Here is a 22,431-nt window from a genome sequence, read left to right on the forward strand (position 1 = left end):
CTCCCACAGACCACCTAACCCGCCTAATTGAATTGATTCTCAAACTGAACAATTTCAAATTTGTTGACACCCACTATTTACAAATAGAAGGAACAGCCATGGGCACACCAATGGCTCCCTCCTATGCCAATATTTTCATGGCCGATTTAGAGGACGAAATCCTTCATGCATCACCACACAAACCGTACGAAGACTTATGGCGCCGATACATCGACGACATCAATTTCATATGGTGTCATGATCAATCTCCCCTTGATGATTTCATCTCCTTGATAAACTCATTTCATCCCACAATCAAACTCACATTTGAAACATCCACTACTCAGGTTCCCTTTTTGGACGTTTTGATTTATATTAAGAACAGAGCACTCCACACTACCCTCTACTCTAAGCCCACTGACAGTCATGCTTATCTATTTCCCGAATCTTGTCACCCCTCCCATACTTTGCAGAGTATCCCATATAGTCAAGCGTTACGCATTCGTAGAATTTGCTCAGAAGAGGTGAATGCCTCACAGGGAATAGCACAACTACAAGAACATCTATCACAGCGCAACTACAACAAAACAGATGTCCAGAAAGCTGTAGATAAAGCTTCCACCGTCCCCCGAGAAGACCTTCTGAAATACAAAATCAAAAAGCCACTGAAAAGGACGCCCTTTGTTGTATCATTTCACCCAAATCTAAGAAAACTCTCTCAGGTCATGCGTGAACACCTCCCAATTCTGCATCAGTCAGAGGACATGAAACAAATATTCCCTGAGCCTCCTATTGTATCCTTTCGCCGAGGTCGATCTCTTAAAGACCTGCTGGTCTCCGCCAAAGTGCATGAGGAGGCTGATGTACATGCAAACAGACCAAGGGGATCAAGCAAATGCAATGCCAAAACATGTTGTATCTGTCCACTGATGGAGAACACAAATAAATTCTCCAGCACCGTCACGGGAGAGGAGTTTCACATACTGCAACATATTGACTGTAAATCAAGTTACGTAATTTACTTGATCACATGCGCCCGATGCCGAAAACAATATGTCGGAAAAACCACCACAACGTTATACACACGCATGAACAACACCCGCTCTGACATCCGCAAATATAACACAGAAAAACGTAAACAAATTCCGGTAGCACAGCATTTCAGCACACTTGATCACACAATCGACGATGTACGGGTCACGGGCATTGAACTTATCCACAAAAAATCAAATCAAGTCACTTTAAGGCTGGAATCATACTGGATCTTGAAACTAAAAACGCTCACACCGTATGGTATTAATGTAGATGAGTAATATAGAATGGTATTTAGGAAATGTATATGAAAGATGATATTGTATTCATCAGAAGAGATGTTGCATTGGATGATTGATAGTCATTGTCATTGTTATATATCAAATAATTAAATACATATATATATGTATATATATATATGTTCACACATGTATATGTATGTATGTATGTATATGTGCATGTATATGTACATTTATATATAATGTATATATATATATATATATGTATATATATATATATATATATATATATATGTATATATGTATGAGGGGTTTGTTTGCAGGGGCCGATGAGTCCATTTCTGAAGATTCTGAAGTACGATGTCTGTCATGAAGTACAAGGTGATACCTTTCGAATGATATATTGGTCATTACATATAAAGATATGTTTTTGAGGTTATGGTCAGGAGAGGCAGAAATTTCCTTGTTGTTCTCTTTATTTTTCTTGACCTTTAGCCACATGTGTCTCCATTTGGCAAATATGGACCTGTCGGTTTTTGCAAGCAGGCTCTTCTATGTATATATATGTATATATGTAGTGTATGCATGTGTATATAATCATAACATGGGTGCATGAATATCATACAATATGTATAAGAAATGATGATTATAGATAGAGAGAGGTAGAGTTGTGCACCAGAGAAACAGTATATATAATAATTATTGTGCGATACAGCTTTGTTATATCACGTGGGAATAGCATGAAGATTTTGTCAGCAATAATTTTGGCATATATCTTATTTCTAAGTGGCAAAACATTATCCCCTCTTTATCTGTACCCGGGTTTTATGTAAAATGAGACTGTATTTACGGAAAAGATAGAATGTCTGTAAAGGATTGCGATTTTTTGATGTTGTATTGGTTAACTGATAGGTATTGTTACATACTCAGTTATTATATAATGTGGATAGAAGGAATTATGTAATCATATATGTATGTATGTGTGTATATGATATTTATGTGTATGTATGCATGCATATGTATATGGATATATATGTGTATATATGTATATACATATATATATATACATATATATACATACGATCTCAATATGAATATATATATAAATATGAATTATGAATAGATTAATAGATAGATTGATAGAGGTGTACACAGAAAAATTATACTGTGCGACACAATTTTGTTATATTATGTGGCAAGAGTATGAAGATTGTTTCAGCAACAATTTTGGTATATAAAATAATGTGTATATTGTATATTTCTGTGTTATGTACCTAGGGACAAGTGGCAACACACTATCCACTCTCTATCCACACTCTATCTGTACCCGGGTTCCATGCCTGCTATTTTGATTGTTGGTAAATCAGCTGTAGGGGTTAATGACCACGAGAATGTTCATTGTATCGTAATTGTTAACAATACTTTATCTGCACTGACACGACTGACACACTTGTAACACTGAACCTAATTCTTTACACTACCCCACTCCTGCCTGACATGCACCACCGCACACAAACCTTCCCCCAATATCACATGATCACTCACATCCCGCCACAAGACAGCCACAAGACATCCACAAGACATTCAGGCAACGCAAACGTCTGCTTAGCAGGTAATCATATTATTTAGTTTATTTATGATATATGTTTGATAATTTTTATTGTATGATATGTTTGTATGCTATATATACTCACTATACACTCATTTCCAGTTATACATTGTTGAATGTGTTGCAAAGTGCCAAAAAATATTGCCAAGTATGTCATGTAACTATTAACTCATGCTCAACTTATATTTAATATATTGTGTTTATGACTTCAGATTTGTTATGCTCAAAAACATATATTTCGTTTCACAAACAGACATTAAAGCTGAGGAAGACCACGGTCGAAAGCTTCACAACTCTGCCGGTTTCATGCGACATCTTCTGTTATCTACATTGTCTCAACTATAATTTCACTTAAGATGACAGAGGCGTGCGGTAGGAATATCAGCATCATCACACTATATATAATATGTATATATAATATATATATATATAATACATATATATATATATAAAATTGTGTATGTATGTATATATATATATATATATATATATATATGTATATTTATATATATATAATGGTACTTTCGCAACAGACTGGAGTGTCACTGTATAATTAGTCCGAACGGGTTATGCATACTTCGTGGTGAAAATATTACTATTATTTATTCGTTACACTTTTTCATTTCTAATTAAATTTCCAAATAATCTTTCGTGAATTTATGCCCTTTCTATAATTTCTAGATATCTGTAAGTCTAAACTTCGACTCACTTTCAGTATAAGAAAAAAAGGGTTAACATTCACACAATTGGGTAAGCTCCTTAAATCTTACACACCCACACACCCACACATGCATACATCAATATCACATACTGGTTTTGTCACTGTTTGTGAAAAACCATTACCGGTATACACGAACACGCAACGACGTATACAAACACTCACACATCATGACACTGTATCCCTCCTCTCAAGAAGCTATCTTTATTCTCTCATTATAAACTGTTTTATAAACTGGAGAACGTAATACTGTAGTTCCTCACCCACGATCGCACTTAACACCTACTATTTCTGCTTTCTTTCTCTGCCTAGGACTTAATATGTAGTAATAAAATATTCATCTGTGATATAATGGCAATATTTTAATGCCCATTACAGTTCCTTACAGGACGAGATCAAGATAAAGAAATTGCTCTGAAAGATGGTGATATCTTGCATTTTCAGTTGACAGTGATGTTGTGTGTTGTTTTTTTTTCTTTTTTTTTAAAGATTATGACATCACTACGGTTTCCACGAATGTATACAGTTTTAGTATTCAACCCTTTGTGAGCTTTGAGTGCCAAGTGGCACAAAACCCCATAACGTCGTCTTTCAAAAGTCCCTGGCACTGAAAGGGTTACAGGCAAGCACTGTGTGTATAATCAAAGCTCAACAATAGCTTCATTTCCAACCATCGCATTCAAGGGCGGTGAGTTGGCTTAGTGGGTAGCGCGTCTCCCTCACCGTTGATCACGCGGCCCGGATTCGAACCCGAGTCTGGACTGAGCAATGTTGTGTGTAAGCATACCGTCCCCTCTAGCAAGAGGCAAAACACTCTGTCCCTCGGATAGGACATAAAAATTAATGGAGGTCCCGTGTTGAGAGAGTAACAACTCATGCACGTAAAAGATCCCCCTTCATTCATTCATTGCAAAGAGCAGGGTGTTTAACCCGGTGAAGTGGTCCCACCAGTCCTCATCCACATCCAACTGGACCCCATTGAAGACCAACGTAGCTGAATATGGGCTATCCAGCCATCTCTTAGATGGAAATGAACAATCCAGCCATCTCTTAGATGGAAATGAACAAACAAACAAACAAACAAACAAACAAAGCAGCCTACACACTAAGAAATCAGGGTTCAAAATTGAACCTCTAGGCCTGATGCAATAGCAGCACCCCTTTTCCCTCAAAATTTGAACCCCTGTCTAGGGTTCAATTTTGAACCCCATAAAAATGAACCCTCTGAATTCAAAACTGAACCTCAAGGTTTATTTTTTATGGGGTTCAAAATTGAAAAATTGAAAATTGAAAATTGAAAAATCATAAAAATGAACCCTCTGAGTTCAAAACTGAACCTCAAGGTTTATTTTTTGCACCCAGGCAGGTTAAAAATTGAACCTCTGAAGGATACATTGTTCAACCTCAAGGTTGTAAAAAGGTTCATTCTTCCACCCAAAAGGGTTAATTCTTGAACTTTTCAGATATCAAAATTGAACCCTTTGCGGTGCATCTACGCTCCCTGGTTTTTATTTTTCCTCCTTAATGGGTTACATATATACTTTATATATATATATATATATATTATATATATATATATATATATATATATAAAGTATATATGTAACCCATTAAGGAGGAAAATAAAAACCAGGGAGCGTAGATGCACCGCAAAGGGTTCAATTTTGAATACATGCATGTATTAAATAGACATATATATATATATTATATACAATATTACATACAATATGTATATATATAATATATATTATATATCCTGCTGAAATAATGGAGATGTTCAAGCTTAAAGTACAGCACAGTGTTCAGAGTTGTTCAATCAAACACATACTCCTTGGCAATGCCAACACATACTCCTTAACAATGCCACCACCAATTCATTGTACATGCTGCTCATACTTCATATTTGGCACACACTTTGCACAGAGAAATTAAAACATATCTGCATCACAGATGATTACATTTCATGTTTGTTTAATAAAGTCTTGGGATGATAAAAAACGAGGAAAATTAAATAAAGAGAAATTCCCCATTTTCGTACATTATCTAAGTACAGTTCATCATTTGGTACATACAAACTTGTCACTTTCATTTGTCAAGATGGATGCATTTCTGCATTCACACAAAAATGCACATGTATTAATTTCATAGGCTAGGTTTTCATCATTCAAAACAAAGAATTAAGTCAAATCAAGTTTTTGCATTATAATGTAATACATGTACAATTAAGAAAGTTAAATACAATACATGTACATAACATATACTCATATAGTAATGGAATACAATGTATATTTAAATTTTGTAAATAAGGGAAAACAATATTCCCTGATGAAAAAAAAAATGTATCAAAGATCTGTCATTATATTATCATTACATCATTTCGATTCCCTATAAGAATTTCTTTATGACAAAAAATAAACATAAAAATCTCTCCCAGCAGAAAAAAAAATGAAACATTTGCAATCCATGTGCGTTGTGCAAAAAGTACACTTTTATCATCTAAAGAAAGCAGAGCTGTTAATTCCAGATGTTGCATTTGCAAGCAGTTACAACACAGTGAATTCAGGTAAAAAAATACAACAGTTGAATAAAAGGTATACATGTACATTACAAAACCTTCATGGTTAGTTTCCACATGCATAGAAGGAAACAAAATGGCCACAATACTTTCCAGCTACATGAATATGCAAATGAATGAAAATACTTCATAAATTAAAGATTAATATCTAGAGACCTTCAAAAAAGAAGGATCATTAACAAGTAATCAAAGCACAGTACACAAATATTGGTAGGATTTCCGTGAACACATCTTTACATGGCTAATGTTTACATGCTATAATTGTAAAGGTTAGTATCCTCACCTGTTACATAACAGAAGGAAAAGAAGGATACCAAGTTTGCTGAAACTGCAATAAAATAATCAACACCACTAATACACACACACATGCAAATTGTGACAAGCAAAAAAGGAAAAAGGACCCCCCCCCCCCTCCTTCCTCTAACAGCATCCAATTAATCCAAAGTATGGGGATATGTCTATTCCATCGATATAGGGATGGCATTTGTAACTAGAATCACATTGTACGAGATATGATAGAAGAGAAAGGAACACTCAGAGATAATAGTAGGATAGCATAGGCAGGATAGGAGTGGCATAAAACAGGAAGGTACAGGAATTGTCCAGCTTTATACAGAAAGCTTGAATGATACCACTGTACTACAGTGTAATTCTCAGTGCTGGCTCAAGGCTAAAATTCATCTTCCATCCAAAACATCAAAATGCAGCTTATATTCATAAGCAAGAATGACACTTGACAGGAAAACCAAACTTCTCTAGCTCCAAGAATTTCTATAACAACCTCGAGGATGATAGTACTGTACAAAGTGTCAGCATACAAAACAATACATTTTTTTAGTGTTTTAGTCATTTAGGCAGAGGATGATACACAATGCAAAGCAGATACAAGTATTAACTCATCACGATACAAGTAGCCACAGGGTTGTAACTCTACATTGATTTCTTTAAAATCATTTGATGAAGTGTTCTTCACAATACAATATTACCTGCCAGTATACTACACTGATTTTATAAAGACTGTTTCAGACTGTAGTTGATTGCCCTGGACAAAGGTTTCATCATGGATGCATCTGTAGAACTGAGTGAAGTTGTAGCGATTCATTCCACGAAGACAGCTGAAGAAGGTGCCTCAGTCATGCAGAATACCTGGGGGAAAACAACAACAACAACAAAAGTGTTACACTCTCCTCTGTATAGTGATGCAAAAATGTACAATATATCATACATTTATTGAGAAGATTAATTTCTGGGAGGAAGGAAAACACCAAATTGAACATTTCTATGGGTTGCACTTTCCTGACAAATCACAAGTACAACACACTCTACACACCCTCTTAAGCTTAAATTTGATTGTAGGGTAACAATCTCAAAACAATGCTATACTACATGTACAATGTAATTCTAGAACTTTGATAGACCATACACTCTACACTGAAAGTTTGAAAATGCTCTGCCATCTGGATGAAATATATGCCAATGAAGAACAGGTGAAGTCAAAATTACTTGTGAGGGCCATCAACCCTCTCCATGAAAAAGGTCATACTGATCATGTACCGAGTTTTCACATTCAATGCAAAAATGCAGATTAACCTTGAACTGGGAACAACTGTTGATTGAGAGAAGAGAGATGACCAGTCCAGTCGTATACTAGTACTGGGACAAACGTCTTGTCCAGGATCATCCTCCTTTTATGTTGATGCAGTGACTGCATCAGCAATTCGGTACAGCGTATTTGGCCCAGTATACACTGGACTCCTGTTATAATGAGGTCCTCAGGGCCTACAGTTTTCTTTCGTTTTATCAAAGTTTTGTTGCAACCAAACAAGTAAACAATAAAGCAACAAATGTAGAGCCAATAACATTATGGCCTCAATTTCAATTTTGTTGTAACGTTATTTATCAGAACAGGAGTGCACTGTGTGTATGTATAAAGACTGATGCATTAAAGAGTTCCATAAATAATACATCTGAACATACAATGCAAAAAAAAAAAAATGAGACACAGCAGTCTCATGATCAACTCACAGTATTGTTCTTTGGCAGATCCAGTACAGGTCAGTTGCAGGTTAGGTGGCAGCGACATATGGCAGCAGACTTTTCCGGACTTTGCGAAATGTTGGCAAGGTTTCTTTCTTCCTTGGCGTTGTAGTGTTGCGATTCCTGCATTAAATCTATTAACCACATGTACAAAAGTAAACCGAATACATGGTATGTCATCTTTGATAATCCAACTAAAAAACAACAGTAATGTAGAGCTGTGCAAGAAAGAATTGGATGCTATATACATGGCCTCAGGAACCAGGGGGACTCGGGCCCCTAATTTTTCGGCACAATACAAAGGAAAACATAATTGTCCCCACTTCGGGTCCCCATCCCCCCCCCCCCAACTTTCTTTACCCGAAAGTGTGTAAGTGGCACTAGAAAGAAATACATGTAGATAAAAACCTGGAAGTGTGAGCACCATAAGGATCTGTTTTTGCGCTGAATACTTTTTGTTTTGTTTTGTTTTGTTTTTTTGCTTGTAAGCTGAAACCTGGAAGTGTCACCAGAAGTTGCATTCAAGGCCTTTTTTTTTTGCTTGTTAGCTCATGAAACTAGGAAGTGCCCCCCCCCCCCACTTTTGAAAACCTTCCGCCAACAGTGATACAAAGACTCTGCATGGCATACTGCAATTAATCTTACAAGATTAACCATTCGATCTTTGCAACTCTTACAGATAATTAATGCTGCATTTGCAACATTCATAAGAAAACAGTTTTTATATCAAAGGGAGCAAAAGTGCATTTTCCTGGCCTGCAGAGAAAACTCACCTTTGCCTTGGTGTCACAAGTAGAGAAGAAGCTTTGACATCAGGTTTCATACCGAGAATACTCCCAGGGAGTAGGATGCAGTTCAGCGCAGCATAGTCCATAATGAAACAAACAACATCCTTCATTTGCTGTAAGGACAAGGATGCTTCAAACACCTTTGACCTGAAGAAAGAAAGAAAGAAAGGGGAAAAAGAAAGAAACTTGCAATGGTAACACAGAAATTTGAATTTATATTGAACTGTTCATGTGCAGTAGGCCCTATAACAAATCTGCAGGTAACAGTGCCGTCAATGCGATACAAAGCATAAGGGTCTGAGTAACGTACATTTGTTTTACCGGTACGGGTACCAATTGTAACCTCAAATTTACCACCACCCACCAGTTTAATATGTAGATGAATGATGTCTGCACAGCGCATGGTGATGTCAATAGGCTATTATATAGATTGCTCACACTTAATACAGTCTGCTACGTGACGTACAACGCTGCTGGCAACTTGTATTTTCACTTCGAAATCAGTATAATTATGATCGACTGTTGTTCACCATGTCCATAGATATAAAGTTTGGGCCATTAAGTTTATACATGTACTGTAGATCTACTTGAAATATCTCTTCTTTTTTTTTTCTTTTTTCTTTTTTTTTTTTGATAATCAGTACCGGTATCATCAGCTTCACACCCTTGCCACACTGACACAGCTAAACCTTTTAGTCTAGCTAGTCGGCCACTATATACCGTACAAGAAACTTTATTATACCAGTATAGGATTTTACTGTACTCAGTCTGCACTACTGTGGTACTTGGTACTGACTGCGGCACTGTGCAACCAAACCCAAGTAAGAAGGAATTTCTTTCGCACTGATGATAGAGGATTACATTACTCATCAGTGCATCTGCCCTTCTCTTTCAACCTGCAGATACCGTGTTCGTTGTTGGCTATAGCACCTGAAGGTACGCAGCTCTGAAACAAAGAGACAGAGTTCTTATTTATGAACACGGTATTGTGAACTTAATTCGATCAACTCGCCAACATGCCTGCGGTTAGCTGCCCCATACCCAACTGTGACTACACCACACCAGACCTTGACGCCGCCATCGTAGCTGCCCTCCTCACCGCCCACACTGCCATTCACACCTCTGGACAAGTTGCCAAGGTAGAGAAGGTTAAGAGGCCAACGGTTGCTGCTGCTGGTACCAGCGAGGAATGGAACTACTTCACGTCAAGGTGGTCCGACTATGTGGATGCCACCAAGATCACAGGGAAAGGCAGGGTCGTACAGCTCCTTGAATGTTGCGATGAACCCCTCCGGAAGGACCTCACAAGAGCCGCTGGTGGCAGCCTCACCAACAAAACTGAGGACGAGGTGCTGGCAGCCATCAAGAAGCTTGCGGTTCGTGAGGAGAACACCATGGTTGCCCGTGTAACGCTCCACAACATGCGTCAAGATAGAGACGAGACAGTTCGCAGCTTCGGAGCTCGCCTACGAGGTCAGGCAGACATTTGCAAATTCATCGTAGCCTGCCCCTCCTGTGGTGCAGATGTTAATTACACTGACACAATTATGCGTGATGTGCTAACCAGGGGAATCGCCGACTCTGAAATCCAACTCGATCTCCTAGGCGACAAAAAACAAGATATGGGCCTAGAAGAAGTCTTCCAGTTCATTGAAGCGAAAGAGGCCGGTAAACACTCTGCCTCCTCACTCCTTGACTCGCACACGGTGGAAGCAGCCAGCAGTTCCTATAGGAAAGCAAAGCAGGCACATCCCAAGGAACGGCAAGAACTATGCGCCTACTGCGGAAAGAAGGGGCACGGACGGAGCGCTCCCGCTCGAGTCCGCAAGTCGCAGTGCCCAGCATACGGACATAAATGCGGACACTGCGACAAGTTTCATCATGTCGAGGATGTCTGCCGCAGCAAAGGCAAGCCAAAGGTCCCACAGTCGCCCTCATTGGGCGAGCAGGAAGGGGCCATCTTTGACGCCCTGTGCACCATTCGCGATGTTGGACACCCACCCGGCCTCCCCATTGACCACCATGTATATGACGACATTTCCAAAGCATGGCACAGGAAGAGATCGAAACCTCAACCTTACCTCAACGTGACCGTGCAGGCTGTCCCAGGGGACTACCAAGCTCTCGGATTTAACCTCTCATCCCCCTCGCAAACCAGTGCCATCCCAGCCATGGCAGACACTGGGTGCCAGAGCTGCCTCGCCGGTCTGAAGGTCCTCCACCGCCTCGGGCTACGCCAGCAAGATCTCATTCCAGTTACCATGGAGATGCACACTGCAACTAATGGTGGCATTACGATCCTTGGTGCTGTTCCTCTACGCCTATCGGGCAGGAATCCCCTTGGCCACGTCGTCGAGTCTCGGCAACTGACTTACATCACAGACAATTCTGACAAGCTCTTCCTCAGCAAAGAGGCCTGCATCGATTTGGGGATCATCCCTGACAGCTTCCCCACTCTTGGCATGGCACCAGGTGCACCCCAATTGGACAAGGCCACCACCCTTAAGGAGGCCCCGAACGGATCGCCTGTACCTGCCCTCGACGCCAACTGCCCCCACCGCCTCCTACCGAACTGCCATTCCCTGCAACTGAGGCAAACCGGGTGAAGCTCCAACAATATCTCCTTGACTATTACCAGTCCAGCACATTCAACACGTGCGAGCATCAACCCCTGCCGCTCATGGACAGCCCCCCTATGAAATTGATGGTGGACCCAGATGTGGAGCCAGTCGCCCATCACACGCCTGTGCCAGTCCCGCTCCATTGGCGGGATGCCGTCAAGGCTGGCTTAGATCACGATGTACAGTTGGGTGTACTGGAACCCGTCCCCATTGGAGAGCCCGTTACCTGGTGCCACAGGATGGTGGTGTGTGCTAAGAAGGATGGTAAACCACGTCGAACAGTTGACCTCCAGGCTCTCAACGCACACGCTACCCGTGAAACACATCACACAACATCGCCCTTCATCCAGGCACGATCCGTTCCTCATGGCAAGAAAAAGACCGTACTTGATGCATGGAACGGTTATCACAGTGTCCCCTTATGTCCCGAGGACCGACACCTCACCACCTTCATCACTCCGTGGGGCAGGTACCGCTACAAGACAGCCCCTCAAGGGTATATTGCCTCTGGAGACGGATACACCAGGCGGTATGATGAGATTGTCTCCAGCATCCACAACAGGACGAAATGTGTCGACGACGTCCTCCTGTGGGCTGACACGCTGCGGGACAGTTTCTTCCAGGCTGTCGAATGGCTGGATATCTGCGGCCGCAATGGGATCACCCTCAATCCCAAGAAGTTCACATTTGGTGCAGATGTCGTGGAATTCGCTGGATTTGAGATTACTCCAGACAGTGTTCGCCCCATGCCAGAAGTACTTACAGGCAATCCTTGACTTCCCTACGCCTACTGACATCACGGACGTGCGCTCCTGGTTTGGTCTCGTCAATCAAGTGTCCTATGCCTTCAGTATGGCTGAGAAGATGCTACCATTCCGTGAACTGTTGAAGCCTAAAACACCCTTCGTGTGGACTGCAGCCCTCCAGAGAGCATTCGACGAGTCCAAAGCTGCTATTGCCAGTGAGATTGAAGAAGGTGTGCGCATTTTTGACCCAAGCAAACCCACCTGTCTTGCCACGGACTGGTCCAAGGATGGCATTGGCTTCTGGCTCCTGCAAAAACACTGCAGCTGCAACGACGTTGAACCCTTCTGCTGCAATTCGGGCTGGAAGATCACCCTCGTCGGCAGCAGGTTCACTCATGCCGCTGAGACACGCTATGCTCCAGTGGAAGGCAAAGCCCTTGCTGTCGCTGACGCCCTGGACAAGGCGAAATATTTTGTCTTGGGCTGTGAGCACCTCATCATAGCGGTTGATCATAAACCCCTCCTCAAGATCTTCGCAGACCGTGCCCTTCAGGACATCCCCAATCCCCGCCTGAGGAATTTGAAGGAGAAAACCCTGCGCTACAGGTTCCGCATGGTTCATATTCCCGGCGTCAGGCACCGTGCCACAGACTGTCTTTCTCGCCACCCAACTGGTGAACCTGAAAAACTGCACCTGCCTGACGACATTGCCACGATCGCATTGACCCCCACCACGTTCCTGCATTCCGCAACCCTCATGACGGGTCTCCGCACCATGACCCCCCATGACAACTCTGTCGAGGTTTGCATGCTCTCCTCTGTCACATGTGCCCTGGAATCACTCCACTTGAAATCAGTCACGTGGGACAGGGTCCGTACTGCCACAGCCAGTGATGACAACATGCAGGCGCTCCTCAATGCTATCGAAGCTGGCATGCCGGAATTTCGTCATGAGCTCCCCACAACTATCCGGGAATACTTCCCTTTCCGTGATGCACTTTCTGCAGTTGATGGTATCATCCTCTACAAGGATCGCATTGTCATTCCACCATCTCTCCGGGAGGAAGTCCTGGCTCATCTGCATGCTGCACACCAAGGTGTCACCTCCATGACTGCCAGAGCGGAGTCCTCCGTCTTTTGGCCTGGGATCACTCCAGCCATCGCGGCCCTCCGTGCACAGTGTCACCAATGCAACAGGATTGCACCCTCCAACCCGAGCGCACCACCAACTCCTCTGCTGTCTCCGGCCTACCCTTTCCAATGTGTCTGCGCAGACTACTTTCACTACAAAGGCTGCAACTACTTGGTCATTGTAGACCGCTACTCCAATTGGCCAATCATTGAGCGATCCACTCAGGGAGCACCTGGACTCATTTCTTGCCTGCGACGGACATTCGCCACCTTTGGGATTCCAGACGAATTAGCATCAGATGGTGGACCTGAATTCACGGCAGTTACCACGCGCTTCTTCCTCAAGGACTGGGGTGTTCATCACAGACTTTCTTCTGTCGCATATCCACATAGCAACTGTCGGGCTGAGGTAGCCGTCAAATCTGTGAAGCGCCTTATCATGTCCAACACCAGCCCTACAGGTGCCCTGGACACTGACGCCTTCCAACGTGCCATGCTACAGTACCGAAACACGCCCGATAGGGACACCAAGTTGTCTCCGGCTATGTGTGTCTTTGGCCATGCCATCCAAGACTTCATCCCTGTTGCTCCTGGCAAATACTTACCGCACCAGGCATGGCGTGAAACCCTGGTAGCTCGGGAAGAGGCACTTCGCACCCGCCACATGAGAGATGCGGAACGTTGGGCTGAGCATACCAAACGACTCCTCCCCCTTGCTGTTGGAGACCATGTCCGGATTCAGAATCAGACAGGACCACATCCACTTAAGTGGGACAGGACCGGGACTGTAGTTGAGGTCCGACAGTATGACCATCAATACGTCATTCGGGTTGACGGTTCTGGGAGGGTCACCCTCCGTAACAGGAAATTTCTTCGGAAGTATGTCCCTGTTCAACAGCGCCCACCCCCACTGACTATGGAGGTCGACATCTCTGCTCCTCACCGGCCAGCACCCATACCCCTCTCCAACCCTGCGAGATGCGTACCACCCTCACCACACCCAACCGGCGCTGCTGATGTTCCCCACTGCAACCCTGAACCAGTTCCCAGTGATCCTCCACTTCAGATGACAACCAGTGATGCTTCTCCTAGACGGCGTCATCTCCATACGGCCATCCCCCCTACTGCTGACTGCCCAGGGACGCCACGCGAGACACCTCCCACACCTCCTGACCCGGTTCCAGCTCCTGCACTCGTCGCTTCCCCCTCGCCTGGCACCCCTGCTGCACCCCGACGCTCTGCCCGTCGCACCAGACAGCCTGCTTGGCACGCGGATTACTCCATGTGATTTCAGCCATGCAGTTCCCTTGAAATTGTTGTGTTCCTGCGTTATAGTTGTGCTTACCAGCAGTTTTGGATTCTGAACATTGTTCTAACTTTGGTTTGTTTTCGCGTTCCTACGTTCAGCGTTGTTATTATGGATTTTACTCTTTTGCCTACGGAACTTTATGGACCTACATTTGTATTCCCAGCGTTATTATTACCACACCGCGGTATTACTGGATCAGTCTTTGTCACGTTTTGGACTCTTGACATTTTCTTCACGCCAAAGACTTGGGGGGAGATAGAGGATTACATTACTCATCAGTGCATCTGCCCTTCTCTTTCAACCTGCAGATACCGTGTTCATTGTTGGCTATAGCACCTGAAGGTACGCAGCTCTGAAACAAAGAGACAGAGTTCTTATTTAATGATTACTAGCTGTACCTCCTCTGCCTTAGTACAGTTTGATGCACATTCTCTCATTCAGTGTTTCAATCACCGGTATCCGTATCATGTGTGTCACCGCCGACCGCGACTCTCACACAGCTTATCATGCAGACTGTATCAGGGGCATGCAGATATGACTAGTGACAGGGCGCGATCGAGTCTTAGTCCCATACACAGTTATACACTGTGGGAGCCCGAACGCTTCGAGTTCGGGCAGGTCGCAGCAGTTAATAGCCTACTGACTCTGTAGACTGTCTCATATAAGCACATGCAATAGAAGACGAAACAGTATCACAAATCACTATACATTAAACTACCATTAAATTAAACAATGCAAACTGTTTTGCCTTATTTCTTGTCGATAGTCTCACTCAGAATGCGTGAGACTTGGTAACTCTGCTAAATGGCAGTAGCAAGCAGTAGTAACCGTAAAGAGGCCCGTATTACTTCCCATTTATAGGTCATATGATTTTGCATACAGTGTATTAATACACGCGTGAACGTGGTAACAAAGAACGGCACGACAAACAATTGAAATTAGGCCTATTACCGAAGAATTGAAGGATCTAGCCGTACAGAAGCAACCCAAATATGTCATGATTTACAAAGTGATCATTTACTCACCTTAGTCTTGTATAAATCAGCAAGTCTTGCAACGAAAAAGCCCCGCTTCAATGCAATATTGCACGGGAGTTCTAGAACGAAATGAAAGTGAAGTGTCGCGACGCTTTGCTTTGTGACACGTATACACATACTGTACAGTATAGCTAGCTCGCTGTATGCCTCGATCGTCTTCTCTGATGTGAGTGATTGGTTAATTTCCGGGATTGGCATGTTAGTCTTTGCTCACGTACTGTTTATGAAACTGGCACGAACAAAAAATGCTATTTCATGTTATCAAACACCAACAAACATCTTTATATTGATTGATTTGCAATCTTAAAGATGAACATCATCCACAATTCAAATCACTACTGATACTGCATTACAAATCATAACATGTTTGAACGCAACACTACGATCTAGGTTTTTGTAGCAGACTAACTCTTCTATTTGGAGACGTTCAAAAATAAAACTTTCTCAAAGGTGAACCCCATTCGGAGTAAATAGCACCCATAGAAGTTAAATATTCAACCCTAGTCCACGCAAGGGTGCATTGGGTCAAATTCAACCCCAAATTGAACCCTGATTTCTTAGTGTGTACATGGAAGTGTTTATGTTGCTTGAAAATACAAAATCAAATAAAGTACGCTATAACGTAGACTAGAGCAAGTTTGATTGATTGAGGCTAGTTTAATAGGCCATTAAATCAGCAAAATAAAACACAAAAACATTATACTAGTGGGCAGTGTCGTTTACAATGAGAGCCAGGCAGCCTTCAAAGCATCTTGTACTTGTATCAAGATGCCTATACACATGAGTATACTATAATACTTTACAATGGCAACATACATTACAAATAATTCTGTGTGAAGTCAAGCAGACAAACAAGACACAATCACATTAATACATATATATTGCACCCACACACTCAAAACACACACACACGCGCGCGCGCACACGCACACACACACACACACACACGCACACACAAATTCTTGCAGTCTGCAAGAATCTTCAGTCTATTGAAGGAGGCAGACTTAATCAGAAGAAGAAGAAGAAGAAGAAATAATGGTTACAGCTCGTTATTCCGAAGGTTCGTTATTCCGAATTTCATTTTCGGATTAACGAATCTCCGGAATAATGTACCTTCGGAATAACGCCACAAATGTTCGGATTAACGAGCTCTTTTTCATTTTCGGATTAACGAATCCGAACCTCTAGGTATAGGGAATTTGTGTTTCGGATTAACGAACCTTCGGCGGAATAACGAATCTTCGGAAAAACGAACCTTTGGAATAACGAATAGCACCCCAAATGGTAATAATAATAATCTACTACTATAATACTCGAAGTTGTTGTTGTTGTCGCGGCCTTATGTATTTCCTGTTTTATTTCGGCGTTGCTGGTTTGTCTATCTCCTCCCGAGCCGTCGGCTCCGGGCAGCTGCGACCGGTGCCATCGGCCGCAGGAGAGTATCCTACGTCGAATGGCGCGGGTTTCGTCCCCTCTCCGCCTCCGTGTCGACGTCGAGGACGAAAAAGAAAAATTAATTAGCAACATGCATAATGCATTTTTGTGCGTGACGAAAGAGCCGAGCGTTATATTCACGGAACCTGCGCTGGCCTCCTGCTTTCTCGATCTTCCATCTTTTAGCTTGCAGAGACACTGGGAGATACTAAAGATGATGGTGCAGCGAAATCTCTGACATCTTCCGGCGGACGCGCACGCACACACACAATGTACCTCGCACAAAGAGATTATACCACAAGAGGGCGTAGTCCAGTGGGGAGGCAGCCGCGCGAGGGAGCTGCCATTTCGCGTTGTGGGAGCCGCCATTGCACGGATCCTGTACAGTAGATGGCAGCGCACTGTTTTATGCGCTCGACTTGAATATTCGGCGCAGTGACCGTGCGTTGTTCGTGCGTTGTTTCATTGTGACGTCACAATGGTCATGTTTAAGCGTCATAATGGTGCTGATGTTGTTTGATTTTATGGCGTGAGTGGGAATGTACGCGAAAAAAAACGTCATAATGCTCAAGTACTGTCTAGTCTACACCCAAGTTTCCACTATTTATTTTGCGAACAACAAAAAGGTCTGGACTCTACCAAATGGTTCAAATGATATGATATCATCGTAGAAATTAATATCTAAACATTTAACCACATTGTGATTCTGAAAATGAAAATGTGTAATGAAGAATAACATATCATTCCAGATATGATATGAGAGATAGACTTAGATCCAGCGCCAGCTAACGCTGCCAGGAGCTGAGTGTGCGCTCCCTCTTCAATTTTGGACGCACTATTTGTACGCACGCGTATGGCGACTACTTACTCTATAGGTATAATCTCTTTGACCTCGCAGAACTCTACACACTCTATACACTGTGTGTATAGTTCTGTGATGTACCTTTGCCTCCGCCTGTTACGTGTACTGAATGTATTGACGATGGTTACACGAATCTGTGTGTGCGTGATGATATGGACTACAAGGGCATATTTTACGTACAGTTCGCCATTATTGGCGTCCCCAAATGAAAACAACGAACGTTGTTATGTAATTGTATTTTGCACAACTGCAGAATACTATATGCAGCTCAGGTACGTCATTTAGTTTGCTCGCCGCGTTTGCTCTCAAGTCCGATGTCATTGTACGCAGACTGTTTAGGACGCGGCTAAATATATTTGCCGATCGTACCCTTCCATATCAGATTACACGCGCAGCTGTGTCCATTCGTTTACTGCAGAGCTGCTGTAATCATACATATTCATAAGATGAGCGGACGTAGAGGAAAACCTCGCTTTGCCGACCGCCTATTTTTAAAATTGCAAGTGGAAATAGAATGTGTGGTTCTATGGTCTATCAAACCAAGTTTTGGTGACAAAAAAAAAGAGGGAGCAAATGAAGACGAATGCAGTGATGTATATATTCTTCTTTCTTCCATAACATGGGAAAAATATTAAAGAAAAAAAATACGAGGTCGTGAGACCCTACTCCCACGGGTGCCTATTAAACCTAATGACTATGATCTCCCCCTCCCCAAATAATAATAATAATAATAATAATAATAATAATAATAATAATAATAATAATAATAAGGATAATGATAATAATAATATAATAATAACTATAATAGGAGCAATAATTGTAGGCCTAATATTGATTATGATAATGTACAGTCTGAAGCAGATGTAGTTCTATATGATATATCAAGCCAAGTTTTGGTGATTAAAAACAAAAAGGAGGGAGCAAAATTATGAAGACGAAAATATCTTATTTTTCTCTCATAACGTGGGGAAAAGAAACAAGAAAAAAAAAACACAAAACAAACCGAGGCCTTGAGACCAGCCGTGGATTCCCGCGGGTGCCCGCGTGGATGCAAGAGCAGGGGGTAATCAAAGTCATAGTGTTAATATCTTCCCGTTTCGACGGGAACAACCTGTGGGCAGAATTTCGGGGAATCTCATTTGCGTTTTTGGTAATTTTTCCCTGAATGTTTTTGTTTTTTGCCCTGCGGAGGTGGAAATGTGTGTGTGCGTGGGGGGGGGGAGGGGTGAGGGGCAACAAGACAACTGTTGGACTTCAACGGGTGCAAATAACCCCTCCAAACTCAAGTTCTATAATAAAAGCAAGTAGTGGCGGGAATGATCCCTACCAATGGACCGGATCGCCGGGCATATACTACAAAAATGTATTATGAAATTTCTGGGAAGGGTGGTCATTTAGAAGACAGCACAATTAACGAAAGAATGAGAAGACTTTTCTTTTTATTTCTTCAATAAAAATGTGCAAAATCGTATTATGAGAAAAAAAAATAAAACCCCTCAGACCCGTGGATTTCCACGGGTGCTGCTAGTAATGATAATAATAATAGTAATAATAATAATAATGATAATAATAATAATAATAATAATAATAATAATGATAATAATAACAATAATAATAATGATAATGATAATAACATATTTATATAGCGCATTTTCCGTAAACAAGCAGTATACATTATATCATGGATAAAAGACAGGATAGATGAAAATAAATCTGTCTACTCAGTCATGGCTAACTGTTCAAAAAAAAAAGAGAGCTTCAGTAAGCGCTTGAATCTAGAAAGAGTTGTGCTCCTTTTCAAAGCAGTACTCATTCACTTCCATTTACACCGGTGAACCTTATAGAGTGGGATCGATAAGATAATATGACACAAAACAAAAAATAAAACAAAATCTATGATTTTGTGTCATTCTAGGGACGACCTTGTGTTCTTACATGCAACATCTTCATTCATACAGAAAATGCTATATATAGGACTTATTTTATCGAGACACTGAGGACAGTTACTGTATAATCCATGATATCAGTGACATCTCATGCACAGTTGGTGATGATACTGTCCAGGTTATATTTAAAGAATCCTGGTATTCCCAAAAGCGATAAACAGCTAAACCTGTTGTTTCGTACACAATCCCATGGTATTCCCATTATACCTGGGGGTATGGACGGGCAGGTGTAGACTTGTCTTTTTTTTTCCTTGTTTCGAATATGTAGCGAATCCGATTCTACCTTCTCCTTTGTTTATCTCTTGTAACGAAAACGAAAGAAAATCGGAGACAAATGAGCGCCTTCACTGTAGAGACTTCCATAAAACCAGGGAGGTTCCCACCTCCCTGATCAAACTGCAAACCTGATAACCTCACCTACACAGTGACCTAGAGCAACCTTTTAGATTCAAATGCCTTCACAAAGGTCAATACAATGTAAAATTCTATGGAATTTATTGACCAAGTAATCATGACAGTGTATGCTGTGTATCCCCACTTTCTTTTCACAATATACAAAGGAATAGGTAGGGGTCTAACCATTTGCCTCCCCCACCCCCCCCCCCCCCCCCCACCCCACACTAACACACGCAACCACTTCTTTCTCTTTTTTTTTTACCCCGGAAGTGACACCAGAAAATGTGGTTAAGCTTTCTTTTCTTTTCTTTTTTTTTTGCCCTAAATTGTACCAGGAAGGCCCCCTTTTTCAGGCGCCGACCTCAATTCTTATAGTGAAACTGCTATCTCCCATATGACATCATCTATGTTTACTGTGATTTATCATACATTCAAAAACATTCTTCTACCCTATCCCAATCACTATGAATTCTGAAACTTGTTATACCCAGTATAACCAAATATATTGTTGTTCAAATACAAAGGTCTGAAAAACAATCCGGAGTTCTCCTTTAAGCAAGCAATGTTAAAATGGAATTACATAGCTTTCTGAAATAATGTTATGTGAGCCTAGCTCCTATGTTATTATACTTGTTCAGTGTAATTTGTTTGGGGTTTTTCAGAGTATTGTTTTCTCTGCTCAAGTACCACCGATATATTCCATAAATCTATACTTGGAGCTGTCGATTTTATATATGCTGCATGGTCGAGAAATCATGAAAATCGTCTGGACTTCCCATTTACCTCTCAACACCCCTGTTTCGACAACATGGAGTGAAGGGATTGAGTCTGTAGAATGGGCAAACGTCTTGATGCTAATGCAGTTTGTAAGGGCCTACTACAAGTGGTGATTGAATATTTAACGTGTTGAGATCTATATAGGGTAATTGATATCTTGAGATCCTAATAGAATATAGTGGAAAGTTGTCGTTCAGAAATTATTACGAGGACCGTAAGATCATGCTTAGGCCTGCCTATTACAAACGTCGAGATCGATTAGGCCCTTTTCATGACTACAACACTCATATCCAAAATGAAACAAATGATGTAACGTGACATCAACCATAAAATTTTACCAATTACTTAAATCGAATAAATACATTTTATCGCTAATTTTCATTTGTTATTCAGTTTCAATTCTGCCTTTTTTTAACAAACAAGCAAACAAACGTAAACATAACTTGACTCAAATGAAAAAAAAAAAATGAGCCAAAGAATAATCGTATATGTCATCGTTACAGCATAGGTCAATAAACTTGAAAATTACACATAATAATTGCCTGATTAAAAAAACAGAGAGATTGATATGAATAAATTAGAAAGGCAGGAGACTCCACATACTGTCTGATCTTCATAGAGAACTCATTAAAGGGAATTCCGGACCAATGAAAGTTAGTCTGAAAAGAAAATGTAAAATATTACAACCACAACAGTGAACATTTTGGTCAAAATCGGATTTAAAATAGAAAAGAAAAAGAAATATGATCATGTACTCACAGACACAGACACACATATTTATGAAACTCAATTTTCAAACGTTATTTCTGGTTAACTAACTTTGACATCTTGATCAGTCGGATATGATAAGATTTTAGACAATTATAGGGCAAAATTGCGTTTTAATGAAAACCAAAAAATTCAAAACTTTAGACACAAATTGTATGGTAAGCTGTGATTGAGGGGATAATTCACTGCATTGCATACTTTAGTGAAATTTTGATTAGCGAAATTTCACAATTTCATAACCTTCTTAATTTTCATCCAATATTGATAAGTTTTCATCGTTGTGCATAGAGAAATTTACTCTTTCTTTTCAGACTAACTTTCAACTGGCCTGGGATTCCTCTTTAACGCAGACATGATATAAATAGCCCCTTGGAATACAATGCACGCATAGCGTGTCTATAATATAGGCCCTAATCATTGTAGAAAC

The 22,431-nt window shown here is 41.3% G+C and overlaps 1 long non-coding RNA gene across 1 annotated transcript; it reads right to left on the reverse strand.

Annotated features, from left to right (window-relative positions):
- Window positions 1-7,193: 7,193 nt before the first annotated feature.
- Window positions 7,194-9,288, reverse strand: LOC139719193 (uncharacterized). Its single transcript, XR_011710075.1, has 3 exons — window positions 8,963-9,288; window positions 8,178-8,312; window positions 7,194-7,298 (listed from the first exon to the last, which is right to left on the reverse strand). It is a non-coding gene; the product is annotated as an uncharacterized lncRNA (long non-coding RNA).
- Between the last annotated feature and the right edge of the window lie 13,143 nt (window positions 9,289-22,431).

Source organism: Diadema antillarum, unplaced genomic scaffold (assembly GCF_040938485.1).
Source record: "Diadema antillarum isolate AM-2024a unplaced genomic scaffold, OU_Dant_1.0 scf00000107, whole genome shotgun sequence".
NCBI classification, from domain to species: domain Eukaryota; kingdom Metazoa; phylum Echinodermata; class Echinoidea; order Diadematoida; family Diadematidae; genus Diadema; species Diadema antillarum.